The following is an 11,544-nucleotide window of genomic DNA, read 5'->3' on the forward strand; positions in this document are numbered from 1 at the left end:
ACAACCAATACAATAGTTTATTTGCATGTCCAAATCAAACCTCACAACAATGAAAGAATACTAATTAACTCCACTAACCCCAATACATTATACACTATTATTATAGAATAATGATAAAAATCAAAATCAAATACAAACAATAAACTAATACCATGCTTTTCAGCTCAAAATTGGAGACTATATAAGTCACTGTCAAGTGAAACAAAGTAAAAATTCAAAGCAAAGCTCTTGAGCAAGTGTTAGAGAAACCAAACAAGCTTGAAATTTGAAAAGCTTATGCTGAAGATCCGAATTTTGAGCTTGAACAAGGTTAAGGTTTGATTGCAAAGCTCAAGCGTTTCCTTTTCTAGAGAGAAACTTTCATAATTCTGAAACCAGAGAAAAAAGTTGAATCATTAGAAAGTAATAATAATAACAGAGATAAGGGAGTATATATTAGTACTGGTATCAATTAATTAATTACTAAATACTTATATTAATGTTAATTATGATTAGTAGATACTCTAAATTTGAAGCTAGCTAGTGCTATTTTGTAGGAATAAAAAAGGGAAGAAATAAAAGCAGCACCTTCAAACTAGAAAGTGACAGTATAATGACAACCGACAACACCTTCAAACTAACCAACCTTGTACTACAACTACTTCGGTGTCTTACTCAACAGAAAATCCTTCAACACATCCATAACAGAACCAAACTCAGCCTTAACACTAACAGGTGGATTCTTCAACCTACCCATTTCAAGAAAATGAATAGAGAAAAAAAATTGAACACCAAGTTAAATTAAAATCTAAATCAAACCTGTTTCTATCTACATGCTCTCCTCTCAACCTCTGAAGTATTCTTTCTCACGCAAGCCTCACACCTACAGGCAATCTGCTACTGCGACTTGCCCTCGGTGTACCTCTCCCACTTTCTTCAGAATCAAAGTTATCATGAAACAGAGATCGACGATACCTCGCATCAAATCTATCAGATGCACGCTCCTAACAAACACGAAATTTAGTTAATAAAATTGCACAGTATCAATAACAACCAGAATAGAACCCTAATTCACGGTATCAATTTTCAATCAACAAAAACAATTTGATATATATAACAAACTCGCGATACTTCCAAATTTTTGAAACTGTGTATTTGATTTTTAAATTTTGAATCCAAATCTTCATTACCAAAACATAGCAAATACTTCAAAGGTCTCTTTTTGTTCTTCATGCCCAAATCAGACAAGTTGTCATCAATCTGCACCCTTGAAAAAGAAAAATGACTGTTTAGTCTTAAGTATCCAAAGCTAACCAAATGTAAGAAACTCACTTGCGAGAATATTGCTTCAGAGGATCATAAATCCCATTATGAAAGTAAAACTTATATAAATAGAATGGTAAGGTTAAATGCAAGGTTAAACATATGCAAGGTTAAACATGATAGAATGAACATGTCAGTGTTGTAAAAACTTAAACCCGCTGTAGTTGTTGGTCACAAACCTCAAAGTTTCATATATGTGAGTTAGATATACAGTACCATTCATTGCAGTCTAGGCTTAGAGATATGTAACAATTTCTTTATATAGACAATGTGCCAGATGTTCCATCTCCAAGCTCAAAGGAGCAAACTTAATGCACTTGCATTTTAATATTGCGAAATCACAGTTAGAAATACATAGAAAAGAGAGGTGTGTACCTTATAGCAATATTTTCACTATAAGTGGTTTTTCTAAGAGGTAGAAACAAGAGTAGCGAAAAGTCTGAGTTTTCTTTGGCACTAATACAAAGTCAAAGCCATAGTCTTATTTATCCTTTAATTACTGAAACTATAAACTATTATAGTAACTCTTACGAATTTCGGAAGATGTGAAGGTGATTATCCGTACTCAATAGGGAAAGTAAAGAAAGTTCATAATAGTGTCAGCTTCAAAGGTAAGTCATTGCTTTGACAGGTTGATTTCAGATATCATTAGATCAATCTACATACAAAAACATAAACATAAGAATATATATGACTAGATTTTAAGTAAAAACAAAAATGTGAGCAATCTTGTCACAAATCAAGCATAAGTCTCAATAAATGTTATCCATATGAAAGAAAAGGGAGAATTATAACGCACCTCTATTACAATGTGCTCTCTGCTAATTTTAGTAGATAGGTCACATGATCAGAAACTGCAGTTCCTTTCAGATCTTCATCCGAATAAATGGAATTTACCCAATTTCATCTACATTCAAGTTCAATGTCAGACTTCAAACATAATATACTTGTTTCAATCATTCTAATTTATGTTGCACAATGGCCAATAAAACATCCAGAGGAAACAAATTAATTATCCAGCAAATTTTCTAAGAAATATTTGATTTTTATATTTTGAGTCCAAATCTTCCCTCATTATCAAAACATAGAAAATTTTTAATATAATAGTATCAATTAACCCAGACCCTATTCAAAGTTTGATTCCTTTAGGTTTTAAAGTTTAAACTAAGAAATGAAAGGAAGTTACTCACCGTAGGAGAAAATAAGGACCACAATCAATATTGAGGGACCGACACGGTGGTGTTAATCCAAGAAGGCGTAGGTGGTCGAAAAAGCTTCATGTATCTCTGCAAAGCAAATGGAGGAAGAGGGAACGACGCGGTCGAACAGAGCGAGAGCGGTCGAACGGCTGAAGCAGAGCGGTCAAACGGCTGAAGCAGAGCAGTCGAACGGAGGAAAGTGGTTGAATGGCGGAGAGAGAGCGATGAAGAAGAAAGTTCACAGAGCGAACGGCGGCTGAGGCTGGAAAATGGAGAATAAAAAATGATTTTTGTTTTATAAGCATATTAGGGTTTTGGAGACATTTCACATCGGTGAAATTGAAGGTTTGATGTAAAGACCAACGTGTTTTATTCTTCCCTTATAACAAAATGTCATGTTATTTACGAAACTGCCATCGTGTTTTATTTTTCCACTTTTTCACATCGGTGGAAATATAGGCCCAATATGAAATCCTTTATAATTAAATTTTATTTTATTTACGAAACTGCCACCGTGTTATATTTTTTCCTAAATCAAATATTTTTCACATCATTAAAAATAAATGTCTGATGTAAAATCTTTTGACAAATATTTTTCACATCATATATCTTAAAACCTGATGTAAAATCTTTTAACTAAATGTCTTATTTTTAGTAGTGTTGGGTCCACACGATGAAAGTGACCTCCGTGACCCATTAATATCACAAGCCTCTCACTATCGTAGCCCATATGGCTACGCAACACCAACCAAAAATTTTTCCTTTTATCAAGGCAGTGCAAGTGTCGTCGAGTGCTACCAACCAGAAATCATAGCTCCACCTCCTCCTCCACCACCATTTCAAAGCTATGAGGGAATGGGTAACCGACTTTATGACAGTCGGCTTCCGGGACGCTACGGTGGCTTTGATGATTTCCTTGACACCGACCTTAATGACGACACAATTCCAGGGTCATCCACACAGACACAACAAGAACCACAAAGGAGAAAGGGTGGGGCTCGTGGCGTTTCACATGCTCAACGAGTTATACACGCTCCTACATGTAGAACCGGCGGGCGTTACGGTGACGAGAGACACTAATCGCATTTTAATTTTACCTTTATCAGTTGTTGTTTCTATTGTTTTCCAATTTATCCGCTAGTTTAAATTAATGAAATTGTTTATTTCCGACTTTATTTTTCAATCCTTCAATTCATATTGCCTTTAAAAAAACAATACATAGGCGCCATTTCAAATGGCTACCCTAAGTAGGGTTGCACATTGGCGCCATTTGAAATGAGGCATACACCATAAATATTGAATTATAACGTCATTTAGTATGGCTCCTACTCCTAGGAGTCCTACCAAACCTAGACACCTTGGTAAATTTTCCCAAAATGTAATTTTTTTAATTTATTTTTTTAATTATTTTTTTAAAATATGGTTATTTAAATTTTTTTCCACTTGTAATAATACTTATCGAAACAATGAAAATAACAAAATACAAAAAGTATATAAATAAATACCCCTGTGTAAATGGGTGCCGAGAGAAAACATGTATTTTTGTTTCTACTTGAAAGTCATAGTATTGTTTCATTGTTGTTTTTTCAAGTAAATTTTTTATATTTTTTCTATGATATAAATTTATTTGATTTCTCTATTTTTTTTTTCTACCGAGTATTTCTATTTTCTCACTTACAAATTTTTTATAGATTTCTTTTAATTATTTTTGGTTATAATTTTTTCAATTCAATTCAATTCTATGGTGACAGGTTCGCTTCGACAGACATTGAAGGTTCACTTTGACGGAAATTAGTCATGCTAATGGAGTAAGCAAATTATCCCGAACTTAAAAATATTTTAAGATACTTGAATTTGGAATTCAACGAAGCGAATTTGAAATGAATTATTGGCGGCATATTTGGCCTTACATGTCATCGAAAAGGACGTGTGGAATGAAGTAAATGTTATATTTTAATTTTGCGGAAAAAAATTTCACAACGGTTGTAAGATTCAACTGTAGTGAAATATGAAACATATAACCACGACGTATTGTAACAACCGTAATGGTTGTAATTTCAATTTTTTTTTAAAAAGTTAAGGAATGCGCGGTTATTTCTCCTAAAAAATGGAAAAATATTGACAGTGAGATTCGAAACTTGCCACCTAAATTATATGACAACGGTTATTTAAAGGAACCGTGATGAAATGTTTCTAAATAATATAATATAATATAAAAAAGCGCGTAAAAAATGAGATATGACTAGGGTGGAGAAATGGCAGTGGTAATATTGTGTTAGTGAATGTGTTTTCCTTAGTAGTGGTTTCATGTAAATCAAGAAAATTGTTGTGGTATTTACGTTCCAATCAAGGTTGTCAGAATCCAGGTTTTACCTTGACTCGTTTTGCCTAGGTGAAATCAAAATGTAAAATCATAGAATTTTTCTCATATTAAAATAATGTTAAATTTATATACACGACATATATATACTTGTATAAGATTATAAATGCATCAATAATTTAAAATTTAAATTTAATTATAAAGGTAAATTATACTTATCACCATAATAAAGTGTAATATTCACACACTTATATAAAACAACGTAAATTATCGACCAAATCAGAAAAAGTAACATCCAAATGATCAGTATAAAAAAACAAGAGTTTCATAAGTTTCGCAAGTTAAAAAAAAACAAGTGTTTTGATGTTCGTCTTCATCTTAATTGAAAGTTTAATCCTTCTATAATATTATCTTCATTAGTATAATCATATTCAACTTTATTAAATTCATCTTCAGATAGTAAAGGTTCTTCAATATTATAACTAAGATATAAATGTGAATAAAATTAAAAAGCGTGAGAGATTTTTTCTTGGGTCAAAATATAAAATTTGTATTTTAAAAATAGACAAAAAAAGGTAAAATCGGGTCAAAGTGTAAAATCCATTGATTTTACACGGTTTAAAGCCTTCAAAATCGCCCCACTATTCGATTTTACATAGAAAAGTTTATAGATGTGATTTAACACGGAATGTTGACTTAAAAACGTGAAATCTATAGAGTTTAGGTTTTATATCATAATTTTAGCAACCTTGGTTCTAATATAATCGTTGTTACTTTATAAATGGATAGTGAAGATTCATTGGTTAAATAAACAAATACCAATTTTTTTATAGGTTGCCAGCATAATTGAGAGAATAAATATTAAATAAGAAAATAAATAAAAAATTTGCGCAAAAATGATACTGGGATTCAAATGGGATTGAGCATAATTAGATATGGCAATGGGACGGGTCGGGGACGATTATTACCTCCCTCAAGCCTAAACCCGAATCCCAAAACAATCCCCGTTTCCCGCTCCAAATTCGAACGGGGATGGAGAATTAAAACTCAAATCCGACCCAAACGTGTTCGGGTATCCCCGCCACTGTTCTTTAGTGAAATAACTTTTTTTAATAGAAATACTTAAATTTTTTTAAAATCAAATAACATTATAAATAATAAAATAAAACAATTTCAAACATACATTTTAATTATTTTAAATAATAAATACAAAGTAAAATATCAAAACATTGTTCATACATTTAATATTCTAAATTATCAAAAATAAATAATAATGTATATAATAAAATAAATGAGACTTGTTTGGGGTGGATACACTACTAATGTCTCCATTACCCGACCTATCCCCATATTTTATAATCGGAGAAAATTGAAACCCGAACCCAAACTTAGTTAAAGCGGGTTTTCCTCGTCAATTTTGAGCCGGGTTCGGGTGGATACTATGTTTGGAGGAGGAAATTTGGTGATCCGAATTCAAAGCAAAATTTCTCATAAAAATGTTTAGAAAGTCAAGACCACCTAAAGTATAATATCAAAGGCAAACATGAATGACATTTAATTTAGCCAAAATAGATTGATTACATTAACACTTAATTTCCTCATATTTTCACGTGGTGAAATTGTCATACATCTTTAACATTAAAAAACCAAAATATCAAATTAAAAATAAATAAATGATTAAATTTATTAGTATAAATATATAAATAGGAAGACAAAAATTGCAATTAAGTCACACTTTTATTAAGAAAGTGGTATGTTTGAGAGGTACAAAGAGAAAACTGAACTAACTTATTCTCTTCATACACTTTTGAACTAATCCATCAAGTAAATGATAATTATTTTAAATGATTTCATTTTGTGATCTCTTATTTCTTATACACGAGCTCCATCCAAAAACTGTTTGTAAAAGTACAATGCCTCCGCTGGTTTATATTCTGGAACAGTATGTCCAGATCCCTGTAAAAATATTATTAAATAGTATATTAAGACTATTTTAATCTAAATTAATTTATCATAGGGTAATATATTTTTATATACATACCTTTACCGTCAGAAAAGTGAGATTGTTGGCATATCCTTGTATAAACCTAAAACCAAGCAAAGAAAACTTACTCAACCTCTATACATTAAATAAAGACATTAAGTTTAATGACCTCTAGAAGTACCCTGCAACTTGATCATTGAGTAACCATGGTCTCCATTCATCAACAATTTTATATCCAAGCGATCTTGTCCATGCTTGAGTTCCGGTATACGGGACACACATGTCGTGATCACCACTGTAAAAAAAAACACAACAAATTTTGATAAGAATGTTGTTACTTTAAAAAGAATAAACATGAAACAATGTTGTTATGTTGGAAGATTAACCTAAATATCAATGCTGAGTATCCTTTGGAAGTAAGATTCTTGTGGTAAGGGATCATACTCCCTAGATCATGATCGTATTCAAGTTGGAATGCACATAACTCCCATCTCCTAACTACACTTTCCTGTATTATCACAATGATCAAAATTATTAAATAGTAGTTTGCAAATTCTAACTCAACAGACAAAATTATTAAATGGTCAGGTTTGACGTCATCAACAAGATTGAAACCCTAATACTCACCGTTGTATGTGAGTTTTTAGTAATTGTTATCACTTCATTTACAGACAAAAAAAATAATACAGTAAGATATGAATATGATATCCTTTGATACAATACTCACCTCCACGGTGTGAATAGCTTTCCTGACGTCCAGATTGTTCAACCAATTTCTAGCAACCCGGTCGTCCTAAATATAATGTTGAATTTTGTTACTAAAACACATTCAATCAATATATGCATAAATATGAATTATTATGAATTAAAAAAAAAAGTATCGAATTAAGTAACTTACAACGCAAGCAGGAGCACTGAGACTATTGGTTGTAATTTGTTGCCAAGTTGGAACAATTCCATCTCTCACATTAGCTCTATAGGGCCATGCACGACCAAACATCCTTTTTCTTACCGCTAGAGATTTTTCAGTTTTTCCCAATTGCCGAAAGCTTAATGGCAACTTTAATTTGTTTTTCTGAATCTCCTCATTATCGTCATGATAACATGGTTCTAGAATGTTATATATGTTTAAGCCACCAATGATCTAAAACAAAATCACGATTAAAAACTATAAATCATAAATTAGCATTTCAATTTAGAGTAATAATGGTAGTGTATTTGATTTACATACATCGTCAAGGTTTGACAACCAATGGTTACAATCACTAGAGTTTGTGTCATAGAAATTCCCCTTGCATGCATTTGTTATGTTCTGTAACACATAACATCAATCATATGAATGTAATTTGATTCAGTGCAGTTCATAAACAATAAAACTCTAAAATATTTTATTAAACCTCAAATATTTGATCAGATATAAGACCCATTCCGTGTGTAAAAGGAACAAGAGCATTCCCATCAAATACTTCATCAGTAACAGGATTTCCAATCAAATAACCCTACACATTCAAATCACCTCAGATTAAAGCAACAAAATTAAAAAGCTATATTAATTTTTAATCACTTAATATTTACCTTGAAATTCAGTTTGGGCTTGGTACCAGCTTCAATTCCTAAACAACATCAACCAAATAATAATGCATATATTAGTTATTATTTTTCTAGTACATTAATATAACTCAACATTTTGATGGTATAATCATATTTAATAATAATACCTTTTACTATTTCATTAGCAAGTGTAGGCACATAAACTCCAGCATAAGACTCTCCAGCAAGGAATAATGGGTTTGCAAGGAACTCAGGGTATAATTCAAACCACTTGTTTTATCAAAAATAAAGTAAATATGTTAGCAATATAGCAAGAATAATAATTAAATGTGTTCAAAAATTTTGAGTCAAGTTTTTTTTGGTTACTTTAAGGAGAAAAGTATGAGTGTCAGCAGCAGTCTTTTTATCTCCAGTTTTATTATCAGATCCATTTTTTGAATAAGAAAATCCAACTCCAGCTGGAGAGTCCAAATATATAATGTTGGACACCTAAAAATATCACATTTATTGTTAGATGAATGACATCAAAAAATTAAAATTTATTTTTCTCTTTTAGATGAAAAAAATATATAACCTTTGACCAGCTGTATGGATTGAGTGTCAACTTAGGCAAGGCTCCCTCGGTGACAGGTTTTTCAAAATTAAAAGGACCTGAAATACATCACCAATTGAAAACATTGTTTACATTTTTCACTCTGAATTTATTTGATGAAAGCAACAATAATAAAATGAAAAAGATAATGCAAAATAATTAGACTTACCATGTTCATATACAAAACCATCAAAACTAGAACATCCTGGTCCACCATTAAGCCATAGAACAATAGGATCCTTTGATGATGAAGTACTTTCTGATTCAACAAAATAGTAATACAAGTTCTTACCATGACTTTCATCTACTGTCACATACCCTCCATAGTGCTTTGAAGGTAGAGATCCATTGAAGCCTGGAAGATTGGTTATAAGAGATCCTTTAGGTGCTGAATGTGTCACCACAAAGGTTAGGAAAATGTGAAGCAAGAACAAGTAAAAGGTTCTCATCTTGAATATTAGAAAGGGGCTGTGTGATTAATACAATTTGTAGAAGAAAATATCCATAGGGATTGTGAATTTATGATGTTAAGCTGTCAAAATGAAGGTTTCAAGATTCATGAATATATCCAAACCTTACCGTTTATGGAAAGTAATCACCAAATCTTCATAAATATTAAAAAGAGAAAATACAAAATAAAAGTAAAAACATAACTTGCAATTTAAATTTAGAAAAATAATTTTTGGTACTCATGTCATGACCAAAATTAAATTTCATCTCTAGATCAAATAAAGACATAAATAACAAAATATAGTAATACTTTGATCTACCCCCTTTCATGATTCAATTTTTTCAAAATATCTTTCCTAAAACCTCATGTTTCAAAATTTGTACCTACAAATGAAATATATTTAAAAACTAACAATTAATAATAAAATTAGGAATAATAGAAGAAATAGAATTGAAAAAAAAATCAAATTTTTACTAATAAAAATATATTTTGTGAATCTTCAAATTCTCTTATCTGCAAATCTTTTTTTATTAGAATTCTTTTTATATTTAATTTAGCAATGGAAAGTTGTTAAAATTAATTGGAAACAAATAATAAAATTCATATGTAAAATGACTTAATTGTCTCTCAAATTGGCACCAAAAATTACTTCATTCCTTTAACAACTTTTATAAATGAGAATAAAAAATAAATAAGTAGTAGATTTATAATGATTAATAAGATTAGTATCAATAATATTTATATTTAAATATTAATTATTTTAATTTAAAAGATAAACTACCATGGCAAAAACATTAAAATTATTATTATTATTATTATTATTATTATTATTATTATTATTATTATTATTATTTCGTGTCATTGGAAGAATGTAAAGTTAGTGGAATGAGGTATATGTATTAAAAAATATAAATATTAAAAAGAGAAAAATACAAAATAAAAGTAAAAAATAACTTGCAATTTAATTAAAGAAAAAATAATTGATCCCCACGTCATGACCAAAATTAAAATTAATCTCTAGATCAAATAAAGACATAATAAAAAATTAAAATAACATAAACAACAACAACAAAATATAGGAATACTCTAACCTATCACCATTCATGATTCAAATTTTTCAAAATATCTTTCCTAAAATCGGTTGTTTCAAAATTTGTACCTATAAATTAAACATAATTAAAAACTAACAATTAATTAATAAAGTTAGGAATAGTAGAAAAATATAAATGAAAAAAATCATATTTTTACTAAACAAATATATATTTTGCGAATTTTCAAATTCTCTCATCTACAAAACTTTTTTTAATGGAATTCTTTTTATAAATTTTTTAGTTATTAAAATTAATTAGAAACAAATAATAGAATTAATATGTGCCTTAAGGGTGGCAAAACGGGTCTAACCTGCCGGGTCGGCCTTTTTGACCTGCCATTTAGACGGGTTGGGCTAAGATTTTTGGTTCGGTACCTTAAGTTAGTCCGTCCCGCCGAACCCGCTTAAAAAAGAGGGCCGAGATGGGGCGGGGCAGATTTTGTCTACGGGCTTTTTGCTAAAACTTTTTATTTCTTACTTAGAAATAAAACAACTTTAACTATAAAAACAACATCTTCTCTCAAGATTATGTTGATTGAATTGTTTTCTAAATTATTATACATAAAAATTGAATTATAATTGTAACGTTCTTTCTATAATTTTCTAATACACGTGTTGATTTGAAAAGCTTGAAATAAAAGAACAATTGTATGACATGCATAATTATTAAGTTATCAATACATTAGCTCACATGTTTTCTTTAGAAATAGATGTTGATTTTAAGAAAATGAAGGATTTAAGGAGAGTGTATACTTGTGACAAATTTATGATTTAACTATTAAGAAATCGGTCAATATAAGAGTCTATATAAAGTAAACAGTGAAAAAGACAGATGTTGATATTTTATGCACTATGATGTATTATGCTGTGTAATTGTTATCACTAGTGAAAAAACGTATCAAAATAAATTAATAAATAAAAAATACATATCATTCTAATACTATTTAAAAACTAACTACTAAAAGAATCTAATTAAGAATTTACACAAGACAAACAATATTGTTTATCTTGTGTAAATTCTTAATTAGATTCTTTTAGTAGTTAGTTTTTAAATA

General features: G+C 29.9%; 1 long non-coding RNA gene and 1 pseudogene across 2 annotated transcripts; both read right to left on the reverse strand.

The window, feature by feature from the left end:
- Positions 1 to 264: 264 nt before the first annotated feature.
- On the reverse strand, positions 265 to 2,823 carry LOC131611587 (uncharacterized). 2 transcript variants are annotated; one of them, XR_009287033.1, is made up of 4 exons: positions 2,493 to 2,823; positions 2,102 to 2,209; positions 1,170 to 1,960; positions 265 to 983 (listed from the first exon to the last, which is right to left on the reverse strand). It is a non-coding gene; the product is annotated as an uncharacterized LOC131611587 (long non-coding RNA). The 2 variants fall into 2 exon arrangements; XR_009287032.1 differs by having other exon boundaries at positions 265 to 1,960.
- A 3,870-nt stretch (positions 2,824 to 6,693) lies between these two features.
- Positions 6,694 to 9,397, reverse strand: LOC131611588 (serine carboxypeptidase-like 20; annotated as a pseudogene).
- Between the last annotated feature and the right edge of the window lie 2,147 nt (positions 9,398 to 11,544).

The sequence above is a fragment of the Vicia villosa genome, linkage group LG6 (assembly GCF_029867415.1).
Source record: "Vicia villosa cultivar HV-30 ecotype Madison, WI linkage group LG6, Vvil1.0, whole genome shotgun sequence".
In the NCBI taxonomy this organism is placed as follows: domain Eukaryota; kingdom Viridiplantae; phylum Streptophyta; class Magnoliopsida; order Fabales; family Fabaceae; genus Vicia; species Vicia villosa.